The 15533-nt window shown below is 47.4% G+C and overlaps 1 protein-coding gene across 1 annotated transcript in view; it reads right to left on the reverse strand.

Moving 5' to 3' along the window:
- STX7 (syntaxin 7) overlaps window positions 1–4712 on the reverse strand; it is a 42684-nt gene extending 37972 nt beyond the window's left edge. The window contains exon 1 of the mRNA XM_032787490.2: window positions 4542–4712. The gene's annotated coding sequence lies outside the window, so the exon portion shown is untranslated. The remainder of the gene's footprint in view (window positions 1–4541) is intronic.
- Window positions 4713–15533: the final 10821 nt, after the last annotated feature.

The following is a 15533-nucleotide window of genomic DNA, read 5'->3' on the forward strand; positions in this document are numbered from 1 at the left end:
AAATTCCCTCCCTTAAGCTTTGAAAAATCCGGTTTCCTGATTGGTCCTCTTGTCAGGTGTTTGGTTCCCTTTGTTAACCCTTTACAGGTAAAAGAAACATTAACCCTTAGCTATCTGTTTATGACACCCTGTCTTTAGGATGGGTCAGCCTATTCCTGTTATCTGTGGGGAATGTGCTAGTACCGGAGTGTTCTGGTACCATCCTCACACGTGTTTCCGTACCTAAAAGGTACTGGGCAATAGTTATGTGTTCTGAGACATTTGAGAAGAAAGTAAGTTTTAAAGACACTGAAGACTTCACTTTTCCCCCATTATTATTGCAGCATGAGAGCAAAGTGAATAAAATAAGTCAGCCTGCTGTTATTTTAGTGAAACAAATTGACCCAGTTATCAAGTTTAAATGGTAGGAGAGTTTGCAATTTTTTATTTCCTTTCAATTCAAATTTAAAACATATATCCTATTGTGTATTTTAAAAGGTCCCAAGGATCAAGACATCCAGGTAATTCAATTTAAAGTTCATAAGATATACTATATATACATAAAAGAAAAAAATGAACCTCTTAACTTCAACACCCAGGTGAATGTATGAAGATTTAAAAAGCTAAACTTGCTTGTTATCAGACTGTGCAATAGGTTAATTGATTTAGTAGGCGTCTTCTCCAGAATTAAATCAGAATGGAATTGGAATCAGTCACACTGGTTATGTAATATTTACTAAGCACTGGTGATTCATAAAAAATAAATACTGCCCTTACCACTATTTTCTCCCCCCCCACCCTTCCTTCCCACTTTTCCCTTCTTTTGAAGTCATACTGAATGGAGGAGACATTTAACTGTTAGCATTTGGAAGTCTCACACAAACAACTGAGTCCTTAGGATAGATTTGAACAAAAAGAAATTGACTGGAGACCTGGCTAAATAGAATTAGGGGTTCAGAGAGAGAGAAAGACAAAGAGCGCGAGCGCATATGGAAGAAGGTGCAAAAATGGAAGAAGAAAACTAAGAGCCAGTAAAGCTGGTATAGTTTGAAGACAAAGAAAGGGTGGAGGAAAATATGACGTAGTAAGAAACTTCACTTTATCTTGCAGTATCAGATTTCTTATCTGTACTCATTTTGAGGCAGATAATGTCTGTACATATTTGTACATGTAGCATAGTTGGGTCCTGATCACAATTAGGGCCTCTAGGAAATACTATACTAAAATATCATAAGCTCTGTTTCTAAGAGCTCCTCCTCAGATTAAAGTTAGTTCTGCTAACATGTAAAACCCCACCTGTCCTCGAAGTCACAGAAGTAATGTTCATTGGAAATAGCTAAATATGAAAAACATGAGGCAAAACAATATTATTTTACAGAAGCATATGGTTTCCATTTTGTGCATTTGGGGGAAGCCTCACTAAATTGTTTCAGAATAACTTACTTTCAGTTTTAGTTTAGGGTATTTATGGGTTCGATTATTTTTACTAGCAGCATTTGTTTATATAATACCAGGCTCAGACACTTTGTTCTCCTTCAACAACTAATGCAATTGTGAATCATATGTCCAGAAATACATTGCAGTTCAATTAGCGTGTTGACTATTTTGCACTGTTTGTACACTTATCCTGGCAATCTTGCCATGTATGAATCTATCCATTTAGTGAACATTTGCGCTGATGTTTTCCCATTTAACAAAAAAAAAAAAAAAAACAACTTTGATTTTACTTATTTGCATTTCAGAGTGGACAATAAAACTGGACACAGCATTATAACTTTTGTTCCTAGATACTGCCAATATTTTGTTCTCATACTGTAGCAAAGAGGTATACAATTTTTTCAACAAAGGTCACATTGGCATCATGACAGCAGCCTACAGGATGCACCTAATTTGCACAGAAAATTAAGTAAAATAAAGTAACACACATACCCATTAAATTATAATTAGGGCTCCATATTTGGCATGAAGGTCACAGAAGCCACGGATTTGTGACTTTCTGCAACCCCCAGGCCTTCTGCAGCCACCAACATAGCTGACCCTAGGGTCCCCTGGTGCCAGCTGCTCAGGTGGCTCTGGGGACAGCCATACCAGTTGCTGCTGGAGCAGCTTTGCAGCTAGTCACTGGGGCAGCCCCAAAGACAGCCATACTGGCCACTGTTCAGGCAGTCCTCAGGACCAAGCGAGCAGAAGCCAGTGCAGCTGACTTCCTTTCTTCCCCAATCAGGTGTATTTATAATGTAAGTCATGGACAGGTCACAGGCCGTGAATTTGTTTATTGTCCGTGACCTGTCCATGACTTTAGTAAAAGTACTTGTCTAAATCGTAACCTTAATATTTCCATCTCCGTTAATATGCTTTATTCAGATACAGCCCAGGACTGAAATCAGAACTAATGCATGTAAGGAATTAGGCACTAACAAGGACCATTGGATATCATCTGTATTAAAATTCACCAAAAATTGTGCTAATTGTACAGCACCTAGAACAACTGGGCCCTGATGGGACCTCTGGAAATTATTACAATATAAATAAAGTACAAGTCACCAGAAAATTGTCCTAAATAAGCCATTTAAATAAAATATGACACTAGCTTCTTCAAGAGGAAACTTTATAAACTTTGGGGGAAATAACCCTCAGTAACAGAAGAGCAAAACCATTACTTTGAAAAGATAGTATTAAGGAAAGTGTATACCCTCAGCACACTTTAAGACTCCTTTCAAATAATTTAATCTATTTAGCTTAATAAAGAGTAAGTTAAGGGGTGACCTGGTGACAGTCTGTAAGTACCCACACGAGGAAACAAGTATTTAATGATGGGCTGTTCAGTCACGCAAAAAAAAAAAAAACGAACCCCACACACACCCCAACATGATCCAATGGAAGTTAAAGCCAGACAAATTCAAATGGGAAAAAAGGCATAAATTTTTAACAGTGAGAGAATTACCACTGGAACAGTTTACCAAGGGTCTGGGTGGATTTTTCATCACTGACAATTTTAAAAAGTCAAGACTGGATGTTTTTCTAATTTTTTTTAAAAAAAAGATATGTTCTAGGAATTATTTAGAGGAAATTCTATGGCCTGTGTTTATCTCTGGATGATCACAACTGTCTGCTTCTGGCATTGGAATCTATTAAAGTATCTGAGACCCACATCTCTCTGTAGGAACATAGGATAATTTTTGATATGTTACATGTAGCTATGTGACAGCAGGCCAAGCAGATTTTGAGCACATTAGCTTATTTACACAAAAACATACACTTCACAGCATAAATCTTGAATGTGATAACGAACACACCATGAAAGATTCACTTCCTTAGGCTTTCACATGCTGCACTTTCTGTGTGCAGAAAGTGCAGCAACTTCCCCAAGAACACTACAACTCCTGCTTTTCAGAGAGTGAAGGTGAAGTGTGGGAAAAGGACTTATCCACACTTATTTTGAAGCACACTGGGGTGTAAACCCACACCATGCTAGCCTGCGGTGCAACGCGGACCATGCCGCTGCATACTAAAAACTCAGTTGTGTGCTTTGCTCTATCCCACTTTGAAATGGAAGCAGATTAAAGTACACAAGGAACCTTTAGTGCATGGTAGTAGTTTCCACATAGACAGTTGGTGCACAGTAGGTTACTGCAAGACAGCTTTCTGCACCAGCTTGCTGAAAACTGTGTGTGCAGACAACCCCTAAAAAGGGAGACATACAAGGATATCTGTAAACGCAGCAAAGAGTCTTGTGACACCTTATAGACTAACAGACGTGTAGAAGCATGAGCTTTCGTGCGTGAATACCCACTTCGTTGGATGCATGATGTTATTTAAACCTATAGCAGGAAGTCAGACAGCAGGAGAGCTGGGAAAGATTTAGGCAGAAGCTCCACGATCAAGCAGAAAAATAGCAGCTTTGGGTAGCACTGGTTTCATGATTCTAATGAAGCTCCTTGCGCAGTCAGAAGAAAGGAAAGGCGCAATTCTTTACCATCGCAACCCTGCAGGGCTGCTACGGAAGACGGAAGGGGGCAGGGGTCTCTGGCTTGGCACGCGTGAAGCCTGTCTCTCTGGAAGTATGAGGCACGTCTGCACTTTACAAGCACTGCCTGCGCCCGAACGCGTCTCTCGCCGAACACACTGGGCTTGCACCGCACGTTCCAGCCATGGGCCACTCCTGGCTCGGGGAAAGTGGTCCAAGAGGAGGAAGGCTGGCGTCTTGTCCCCCTCCACGCTCCCTGGGGCCGCCAGCACCACCGGTGAGCGAGGGCTGCCCTCTCTCCAGCCGGCTGCGGGGAGATGCAGAGCGCACGGAACTGCAGCAACTCAGCTGAGGGCCCCGAGAATGCGGAACTATCCCCTTCCCCCGGGAGCCGCCGCCGCCGCGTCAGCACGGCCCTTCCCTCTCCCGCGGACAGTCCTGGGGGCTCGAGGCACCCCCCACCGTCCCCGCCTCGCGGGCAGGGCAGGGCAGGCGGCCCCCTTGCCGCGGAGCAGCTGCTGCTCGGGAACAGGGCGGCGCCCACCCGGGAAAAGCGAATCCCGCTGCGCCCCAGGCTCCTCGAAGCGCCTCTTACCAGGCCCCAGCGGCTCTGTCGCCCAACACAACTGGGCTCCGGACCCTGCACTGCCGCCGCTCAGCTGACCGGCTGCTCCCCCGGCAGCGGCTGCACAAGTCCCCTGGAAAAGAGGCGGGGCTGAGCACGCCGGCCCCACCCCCTCCCCTTGGCCCTATAGCGACGAGTGACAGCGAATGCAGCAGCTTTCCGCCCCCTATCGGGCTGAGATGTGGGTGTTGCTGCCTGCGGCTGCTGGGGCGTGTCGCCGACGTGGGGCGGCTACATAATGGGGAAGCAGGTACCTCCCCACAGGTAGGGGCGGCAGGTTTGTCTAACTTTTGGTGGTGCCCGGAACGGGTCCGAGTCCGAGTCCTGCCCTCACTCCACACCCGCCTAAGGCTCTGGGAGGGAGTTTGTGGGAAGGGTGCGGGCTCTGGGAGGGAGTTTTGGTGCTGGGTGCAAGCTCAGGCTTGGGGTGCGGGAGATGGTTTGAGTGCTGGGTGTGGGCTCTGGGAAGGGGTTTGGGTGCTGCGTGCAGGCTCTGGGCTGGGACAGAGGGTTGGGGTGCAGGAGGCGGTGTGGGACTGAGAAGTTTGGGGTGCAGCAGGCAGGCTGCCCCAGGGCTGGGGTGGGGGGCCAGAGAGGAGGACTCCCCCCAGCCCTTTACCTGCTGGCAGTAGTGAGCTCAGGGGGAGGGGTCCCCTCCCTGGGCCCCCCAGCACAACACTCAGTCAAGCCCTGCCCCCAGCTGCTGCTCAGGAGGTCCAGCCAAAATAAGCCCCCACCTGTTGCCCAGGATAGGCAAGGATGCTCGGGGTAGGGGGCACGCAGGGGCGGCAGGTGTGGCTGGGGGAGTGACCTGGCCCCGAACATTGGTGGAGCCGGGCTCCCCGGGCCCTGAATTTGCTGGAGCACAGGCACCACGGGCCCATACAACTCGCTGTTCCTGCCCACAGGCAGGCATCATCATAAGGGATCCTGAGAGAATTAGAGCCTTATGGCTTGGGATCTCTTGCCCCTTTAACTACCCAGCCAGCTCTCTCTCAGCAGGGATGCTGCAGCTAAAAGTAGAGCACAGCCCTGCAGTGTGGCCTGGGGCTCATCTTCTGCAGCAAAGTTCCTGGCTGTGGAGTTGGGCTGATTATCATCCCCCTAGGGCTAATTATCATCCCCCTAGGGCTAATTTGTCCCAGTGCAAAGGAACCTGGGATAAAAGGTGATGTGGAACAAGACTACCCCAGCAGGATGGCACAGCGAAGCACAATGCCACAGTATAAGTAGCTGCCACATGCACCACACTCTTTCTGGGCTATCTCTTCCACTTGGGTTTGAAGCCCAGGTCTCAACACCAGCCCTACTTGTTACTGCACACCCGCTAGGGTGGTTGATGGCACCATAAATAAGGCTACATTTTAGTCACGGGTATTTGTAGTAAAAGTCATGGACAGGTCGCTGGCAGTAAACAAAAATTCATGGCCCATGACCTGTCCATGACTTTTACTAAAAATAGGTGTGACTAAAACTTGGGCGGGGACACTAAGGGTGCTGGGGGAAGTGGCCCAGAGCACCCTGCTGGTGGGAGGGCGGGGCAGGCAGCGTGGCGTGAGACCCTTGCTGTTGCTGGGAGGGAAGGGCTGGCAGGGGCTCGCTACCCGGCTCTATGTGCTTGCAGCTCCTAGGCGGCGGCGGGGTCAGGAGGCTCCATGCGCTGTTCTTGTCATGAGCGGCAGCTGCGGGGAACCATAGCCAATGGGAGCTGCAGGGGAGGGGCCTGTAGGCGCTAGCAGTGTGTGGCGCAGAGCCCCCCTCTGGCCCCTTCTCCGTCTAGGAGTGGCAGGGCTGTGGGAACCAGGGATCCCCTCCACCTTGAGATAATCGCCCTTCCCCTAACTCCCTAGCCCACCACACACACACCCAAACTGCTGCTGCTGGCTCAGCACCAGCTGCAGAAGTCATGGAGGTCACGGAAAGTCACGGAATCCATTACTTCTGTGACAGACTCATAGCCCTAACCATAAACATTAGCTTTCTGCCTGTTGCCCACCCACATGTGGCTAACCTTGACCCCTAAGGTTTTACCTCTGAATCTGTTACAAATCTTGATTTCTTCAGTCATTACATTTTGAATAAATAATGAATAAAATCTGAGGATTTGGGGAAAAAAAATCAGTGGTGCAAAACTCCAAGTCAGTTAACACTTAAGTCTTGAAAATAAACAGCAATATTTTCCATGAAAATACATGAAAACAAATTTGTAATCTTTCCTTGGTTATTTTAAAAATATAATGACAGAAATGTTAGAGCTGGCAAAGATGCATTGACAGAACTGCGGGAAACTAAAAGGTTTCATCTTGTGTGTTCTTTAAATCTGTGCTAAAGTGTTAAAAGTTTCAAGGAGCTCTTTTGTTGTTTTATTTAATCCTGTGCTTGCACCTTCTGAGTTTCACACCCAGTTTAGAATAAATAGAAATTCTCAGAGCTGAACTTGGCTTGTACCACAGTGTTTAACATCTCTCACACCCAACCTACACACTTTCTAGAGAACTTCCCTAATCCAATACGGGGAAGGAAATGATTCTTTTTGAAACTCCATCAAGGTTTATGAAAAACTTATCCTCGGTTCTCATAAAAGTTGCAAACTTTAGTGAAGGTTTCAGTGAACATACTTTGACTTTCAGATTATTAACAAAAGATCTTGGGATTTGACTACAAAGATACAGCTAACACGAACAGATTTTCAAATTGAAATACTGGGCCACTTCCCTTTGGAGAGGAGATAGCAAAGAAGAGTTTTGGTAGGAGACATATAGAATCATAGGACTGGAAGGGACCTTGAGAGGTCTTCTAGTCCAGTCCCCTGCACTCAAGGCAGGGCTAAGTATTTCCTGACAGGTGTTTGTCTAACCTGTTCTTAAAAACCTCCCATGGCAGAGATTCCACAATCTCCCTAAGCAATTTGTTCCAGTGTTTAGAAGGGTTTTCATAGGTAGGGTGAAGGGAACAGTGTCTTCATCCCAGCATGCAGCATCAGAATTTGGGGCCCATTGTGCTGGGTACTGTACCTATATAAAATAAAAGACCCTCTTTGCCCCAAATAGTTTACAGTCTACTAAAAGCACATAGATACTGTTCCAGATGGCTTTCAGACACTGACCAAATACACCCAGTTAGAGAAAATTGTTTGATAAGTGTTTGAGGCTGCAGAGGTTCATGAGATTATTTTCAGGGTCTTGATTTCATGCCTGTGACAGACCAGAGTTCAGTGGTGACAAATGCATGATAATGCATACTGGAAGTAGTAATTGGAACTAATTATGCACATTACCGGGTTCGAAGTTAATTGTATTCACTCAGGAAAAAGACCAGGGTATACAAGTAGACAATGTAATGGAAATCTTTGCTCAATCAAAAAGTAAACATAATGTTAGAATATATAAGGAATAGGATTAAAAATAATACTGAAAAAGTGATAATGCCTTTACATAAATCAATCTGATGCTCTTCCTAGAATTCTGTGTTCAGTTCTGCCACCTCATCTCCAAAAGGCTATAGCAAAAATACAAGGGGATTGGAGACAAGAGATACATTATTAGAGGTCTGTGACAGGGCGCACTTGCCCCGCACCGGATCAGAAAGGGTTAAAGCCACATTGTGGGCTGAGGAAGCCATGCCCCTTTCTCCCTACTGGGCATGTTCCAGCTGTACCAGTATAAAAGAAAGCAGCCCAGCTCAGTCAGGAGGAGATGCTGGCGGGGGAAGGTTATGTGTTGGGAGTGCTTGCTGAGACTGGTGTCCAGCCTGTGCCAGAACGGAGTGGAGATGTGGACCACAGCCTTGAACCCCAGCAGCACATGTAGCCTCAGGGAGTGGCCGGTGCTGGGAAACTAAGAGATCCCAAAGCCTCCTGGACTACGGTAGGAAGTGACCCGGGGCAGTGTTGGAGTGGTATGTCCTGCTGAGGTAAGCTCAGTGTGTTTTGGTAGGACTACCTGAGCAGGTAGTTGATTGTTCGACCAGTACTAGGATCCTGGGTCAGGGCACGGTCAAGTTGGGTGGGCCTGAGCCCCTCTACCTGGGCTGCCAGTGGCCCCCATGAACTCTGGCCATTGGGCCACACTGCCCTGATGTTAGGGGGCATGTTTCATGGACTCTGGTCACTAGGTTGTACTACCCTGAATGAGCAGGGGGTTTGTGTAGTTTCTGGCCATTGGGCCACTCTACCCCACAGCTAAGCCCAGATGTGTGGACTTGATTTGGGGGAAATAGGCTCATGCACCTGACCCTATTCCCCGAGGAAGGCGGGTGCACTTGCCCTGCACTGGATGGGGCCCACCTTAATTGTGTCACAAGTACCAAAAGATGGACAAGATTGAGACTGTAGTTTAGAGAAGACACCCCCCCCCCCAAGTCTGACCTGTACATCATGGTGGTGGAGGAGGTGTAACATCTGAAGTAGGGGGTTGCTCGTTGGAGCTATGCCATCAGTGATGAAGGCTTGTCCAAAATATTATTATATAAAGGTGGACAGATCCAACATGAACTCTGAAAATGATGGCTAACACAGGTGGTGAAGATTCAGGGCACCTAGCTACTTAAGGTGAAGGAAGTTGCTGAGAGAGACTCAGTGGCTCAGGTTGCACAGCATGAAGCCGGTACTGGTAGACCAAGAAAATGGTCACATTACTATGCCTCTATCTCATCCCAGTAGGACAAGGTATTTCCTGGGATAATGGTTTGCCCTTGTTTGTTGACCATGAATAACCCAGCACCAGGGTTAAAGCCCTGCCTTATTTTCAGCTATAGATGCCTTGTCGGTGCCATCTCCCTTCAGTGCAAGCATGAGGGGTTTGTGCCAAAGCCCTCTCTCACCCTGGAATGCGTGTCCTCAGATGTTGGCAGGCATATCTGTAGTACATTGTGACAGTAAAAAAATAAAAAATGGAGATATACCTATCTCATAGAACTGGAAGGGAGCCTGAAAGACCATTGAGTCCAGCCTCCTGCCTTCATTAGCAGGACCAAGTACTGATTTTGCCCCATATCCCTAAGTGACCCCCCTCAAGGATTAAACTCACAACCCTGGGTTTAGCAGGCCAATGCTCAAACTGCTGGGCTATCCCTGCCCCCTACAATGCCTTCAGTTGTATCTGGGATCTCTGACAGTCCACCAAAATTGCAACTTTGAACGTTGGAACTCTTCACAGGCATGGTCATCAGGTTGCTATCTAACGTGAAATGGATCAGCTTGGTTTATCAGTCGCCGGACTGACAGAAGCAAGACTGATAGATTACAGATGTCATGAGGTGGAAGATTACTTCTGTATTCTGGCAGCCACAATCATTTATATGGGGTAGCACTACGAATGCGAGACAAGGCCAAGTCCACACTGACAACTTGGACACCCGTGTCTCCTCATTTACTTATTGCGTGTCTTAAACATCTGCACGGTTATGTCGCTTTCATACTAGTCTATGTGCCAACAGAGGAATCTGACTCAGTTAAAGATCATTTCTATGATTACATACTGGATGTTCCAATTACAGTCCCTCCATATGATAATCTCTTGATCCTGGGTGACCTAAATGCAGTTACTGGCTTTCTGTGAACTGGATATGAACAGGACACTGATCATTGTGGTTCAGGCACACCCAGTGATAACTCTCACCGCTTGCTTACATTCTGTGCTCTCCAGAATCTTTCCTTTCTTGGGTCATGGTTCAAGCAGCGATGCCTACAGCAGATGTCATGGATCTCTCATGATGGCATCACTCAGAAGGAGTTGGACCGCATCATTACAGGAGGCAAAGAGATGAGTATTGTGTGTCGAGTATACCTTGGTGTGGAATGCATGGCGAAAACAGGTCACCATCTAGTGGTCGCCCATATGGTGTTAATGCTCCAGCGAGCAGGTAAGCCCAGTGCAACCATTAGGCAAACTAGGCGGCTGCCTAGGGTGCCAAAATTTGAGGGCGCCAAAAAGCATTGCCCAAAATGTCTGGGATGCTCACCCGGCGCTGCAGCTTTGATCAGCTCTGGCCGGCTGGACAGGAAGTGATGTTATTCCTCTTCTGGCCGCCGGGGGCACCGCGCTGCTCCCTGCTGCTCTGGCCCTTCTCCAGGGCCTCTGCCCCTGCTCAGCCTCGCCCCCACTCCCCTGAGCTCTGCAGCCGGGCTGGGCCTGCACTCACCCGTGGGGTGAAATGCAGAGACCCATCCCCAGCCGCGCTGCCGGTGAGTGCTGGGGGGTGGTTTCCCTCTGCCCTCAAAGTCAGCCCCCCCTGCTCTCGCCCCCCCCCCATGGAAGCCTAGGGCGCCCCCACCGAGGACCCTCCCCCCGTGGAGGCTGGGGGCATCACGCCCACCCCCCGTGGGGGGACTGCATAGGGCCCCAGAAAACCTAGGGACGGCCTTGGTACCCGCCACCCTGCCCGCAGCCACCCCCTGCTGCACCTCCTGCCTGCCTCCAGCCAGCCCCTACTGCACCCCCTGCCCTGCCTCCAGCCCCATACCCCCTGCCCTGCCTCCAGCAAGCCCTGCACTCCTTGTCTCCAGCCAACCCCACACCCCCTGCCTTGCCGCAGCCATCTTCACACCCCGTCTCCAGCCAGCCCCAGACGCACCCCCCTGCCCTGCCCGCAGCCAGCCCCGCACCCTCTGTCTCCAGCCAACCCCACACCCTGTGCCCTACCCGCAGCCAGCCACACACCCCCTGTCTCCAGCCAACCCCTGCCACACACCCCTGCCCTACCAGCAGCCAACCCCACACCCCGTCTTCAGCCAACCCCGTCACACACCCCTGCCCTGCCCACAACCAACCCGTCTCCAGCCAACCCCTGCTGCACCCCCCTACCCTGCCCGCAGCCAGTCCCGCACCCCCTGTCTCCAGTCAGCACCTGCTGCATCCTCTGCCCTACCCGCAGCCGCCCTGCACCTCTTGTGCTGCCTCCATCCCCACACCCCCTGTCTCCAGCCAACTCTGCTGAACCCCTGGCCCTGCCGTCAGCCCCACACCTCCTGTCTGCAGCTAGCCCTGCACTCCCTTGTCTCCAGCCAACTCCTGCTGCACCCCCCTGCCCGAAGCCAGCCAGCTCCACACCCTGTCAGGTTATTCATTTATTTTCATTAAATATGTAGACTAAATAATGAAATTAATATGTTTTCAAGTCGAACGTGTATTAATTCTAATGAACAATGCCATATTATGCAGTATTCATTTTTGAAAGTTTATAATCGATGCTCTGGGGGGAGGGGTTGGGGTGCGGGGGGCGCAAGGTAGAAGTTTCACCTAGGGTGCCAAGTATCCTTGCACTGGCCCTGGCCCTCTGCAATGATGAAGTGTGCCAGGTTTAGCCAATAGGTTTTGTACTGATGTCAACAACAGATTCTCGGCTCTAACTAGTCTGCCAGACGACGTGAAGGTTGCCTGGTCCTGTCATAAACAGATAGCTAAGGGTTAATGTTTCTTTTACCTGTAAAGGGTTAACAAAGGGAACCAAACACCTGACCAGAGGACCAATCAGGAAACCGGATTTTTCAAAGCTCAGGGAGGGAATTTTTGAGTGTGTGTCTTTTGTCTGTGTCTCTAGTGCTCTCTCGGCTCTGAGAGAGGATCTCTCTATCTTCAGGCTTTCTAATCTTCTGTTTCCCAGTTGTAAGTACAGGTATAAGACAATATAGGTTTTTATATTGTTTTTGTATTTACATGTGTGTAGTTTGCTGGAATGTTTTAAATTGTATTTCTTTTTGGATAAGGCTGTTTATTCATTTTTCTTTTAAGCCATTAACCCTGTATATTGTCACCTTGATACAGAGACCATTTTTATGTCTTTTTCTTTCTTTTTATATAAAGCTTTCTTTTTAAGACCTGTTGGATTTTTTCCTAGTTGGGCTCAAGGGGATTGAGTCTGCAGCTCACCAGGGAATTGGGGGGGAGGAAGAAGACAGGGGGGAAGAGAAAATCTCTTTGTGTTAGAGTTACAAAGCTTGCATTTGCAGGGACTCTGAGTGAGGGTGAAAGAAACCTGATCTCGCTGGTTTGCATTTCAAGGAATTGAAATAGGGTGATCGTCCCGGGCCATCCAGGGAGGGGAAGCCTGGGAGGAAGTAAAGAGAAGACAAGGGGGCGGGGGTCTTTCCTTTTGTGGTGAGACTCAGGACATCTGAGTCTTGGGGTCCCCCAGGGAAGGTTTTGGGGAGACCAGAGTGGAATCTGGAATTTTTGGCTGGTGACAGCGCTATCAGATCTAAGCCAGTAAATAAGCTTAGAGGAATTTATGCATATTTGAACTCTAAGGTTCAGATTGAGGAATTATACTATGACAGATCCCTGCTCACTTTGAACAATGAATCCGTCTAATCAGTTTCCAGCTTTTGGTACCTGGATTCTATATTTGCCTGCTTCTCCAATTCTCACACAGAATTTCTCCATCGGATTGGCATCACAGCATCTGCCACGGGCTGTTTACAACAGATATGGAATCAGCATCATCTTAGTATGACAACCAAGTTCAGAATTTATTTGAGTTGTATCCTTCCCATACTGTTGTACGGCTATGAAAAATGGACACTATGCCATTCAGACTGGACAAAGCTGAGGGCTTTCCACACAAAACGTCAATGTCATATATTGGACATAAAGAGGAATTACTTCATCTGTAATGCAGATGTTTATGGTCACTTGGGTCTACAGAGTACTGGGGCCATTGTCCACAGGCAGCGCCTTATGCTTTTCAGACATGTCACAAGGGTGCCACAAGATGTTCCAGCGAAAGCCATTCTCTGGGTGGCTTGTAACATCCAAGATAAAATTCCACCAACTGAGGGGAGGAGGTGGCCCAGAGACAGACTCCCTATTACATGGGTTCATCAAGTTCCGACTCTCAGGCCATCAAGACTTTACTATGGCGAATGATTGCTACAGCCAACTGTCTAGCTAAGCACTGAAGAAGTTGTTTAGAGAAGAGACACACATGAAGGGTCATGACAGAGGTATACAAAATAAGGAACAGTATATCCTGCATTTCTATTTATCCTTTCTTTCTCATAAGAACAAAGAAACTTTCAGAAGAATTGAAAGGCAGATAATTTAAAACTGAAAAATATTTTTTTACACAAATATAACTAACCGGTGAAACTTACTGCCATAAGGATATCATTAGTAGGATTCACAAAAGAATGAGATTTCTATGGATAATGTGAATATCCTCATTTTAAATTAAATTTTTAAAAATGGAAGTTTATAAACTCTTGTGCTTTAAGGCATAAGACAACCACTAACTGACAGGTGTTAGGAAGTGTTATGGACCAGGGTGGGGCAGCCAGGCCGAGTAGTCGGAGCTCTAGTTCTCAAGGCTAGTGATCAAACGTAGAGTCAGAGGCCAGGAAGAGCACTGAGGGTCAGTGCTGGAGTCAGAGCCAAAGGTCAGAGACAGAGTTGGGAACCAAGAGTCAGAGCTTGGGTTCAGAGCCCGAGACAGGAATTATGCAGTGGAGTGGACTGAAACAAGGGAGGAATGAGGCTGGGAACAAGGTCTGAGCAGGACTGAAGCAAGGCAAGCACAGGAGCAATCACAGCTGCAGGTGTAACTTGGAGCTGTCACTGGGTTGGTTCTGCTGTTGGGCTTTAAAGGAGTCCTGGTGCATAGGACTGTCAATTAATTGCAGTTTAATTCATGTGATTAACTCAAAAAATTACTGCAATTAAAAAAATTAATCACAATTAATCACAGTTTTAATTGCAGTGTTAAACAATAGAATACCAAGTGAAATCTATTAAGTATTTTTGGATGTTTTTCTACATTTTCAAATACATTGATTTCAATTACAACACAGAATACAAAGTGTACACTGCTCACTTTATATTATTAATTTTGATTACAAATATTTGCACTGTAAAAATAATAAGCAAAAGAGAGTATTTTTCAATTCCTTCATAATAGTACTATAGTGCAATCTCTTTATCATGAAAGTTGAACTTACAAAATGTAGAATTGTATAAAAGAAAAACTGCATTCAAAAATAAAACGAAGTGAGCACTCTACGCTTAGTATTTTGTGTTGTAATTGAAATCAATGTATTTGAAAATGTACAAAACATCCAAAACTATTTAAATAAATGGTATTCTATTATTATTTAACCATGTGATTAATTGCACAATTAATCAGTTTTTTTAATCCCACAATTAATTGCAATGTTTTAATAGCTTGATAGCCCTACTAGTGAAGCCAATCAGGGGATCTGGTCAATCAGGGTGTTCAGCTGTAGGTCAACAGCAGGTTCCAGGCTCATCTGCAGGCCCTGATTCCTGACAGTACCATCCCCACTTTGAGGGCACCTTCTAGGGATCTAGGGGTCTGGCTTCTCTGGATATGTTAGATGAAGTCCATAGCAGGTCCAAGACCTGGATGTTCTCCGCCAGCTTCCAGGTGCCTGAACCATAGTCCTCCCAGTTCACCAGGAGTTTCCCCCTAACTTGCTGGGAGTTAAGAATTCATTGGACCAAATGTTCTTCTAGCCCTTGAACGATCATGGGCAGTGGCAGTAGCCACTGACTGGGATGAGGATGGTCTAATTTCGGGTCAGAGCAGGCAGCAGGCCTCATGGTCGGAGTGGGTGACAGGCCTCCTGGTCAAGGTCAGAGACATTATCAGTAGTCAGGAGCCAAAGCCAAAGGTCAAACTGAAAGGCAGAAACTGGATATCAGAGCCAAGGGTCGAGCCAGAGTCCGTAGTCAGGAGCTCAAATTGAAGGGCAGGAACTGGAGAGTGCAGGGTATCAGGCCAGAAGGGGTTCAAGACGGGGCAGGACAGAGGCTCAGGCAAGGCTGGGTAGAAAGCAGCAGCAGGAACAAAGTAACACAGGAGTAGGCACAATGGGGCCAGGGTCGGGGGGTATGCATGCTGAGAAGCCAGCAACTGCTGCTGCTGGTTTAAGAGCTAACCTACTGGCCTCTGCAGCCAATCAGGTGGCATGGTTAATCAGGCAGCCTGCTGCAGGCCAATGGTACTGAT

The sequence above is a fragment of the Chelonoidis abingdonii genome, chromosome 3 (genome assembly GCF_003597395.2).
Source record: "Chelonoidis abingdonii isolate Lonesome George chromosome 3, CheloAbing_2.0, whole genome shotgun sequence".
NCBI classification, from domain to species: domain Eukaryota; kingdom Metazoa; phylum Chordata; order Testudines; family Testudinidae; genus Chelonoidis; species Chelonoidis abingdonii.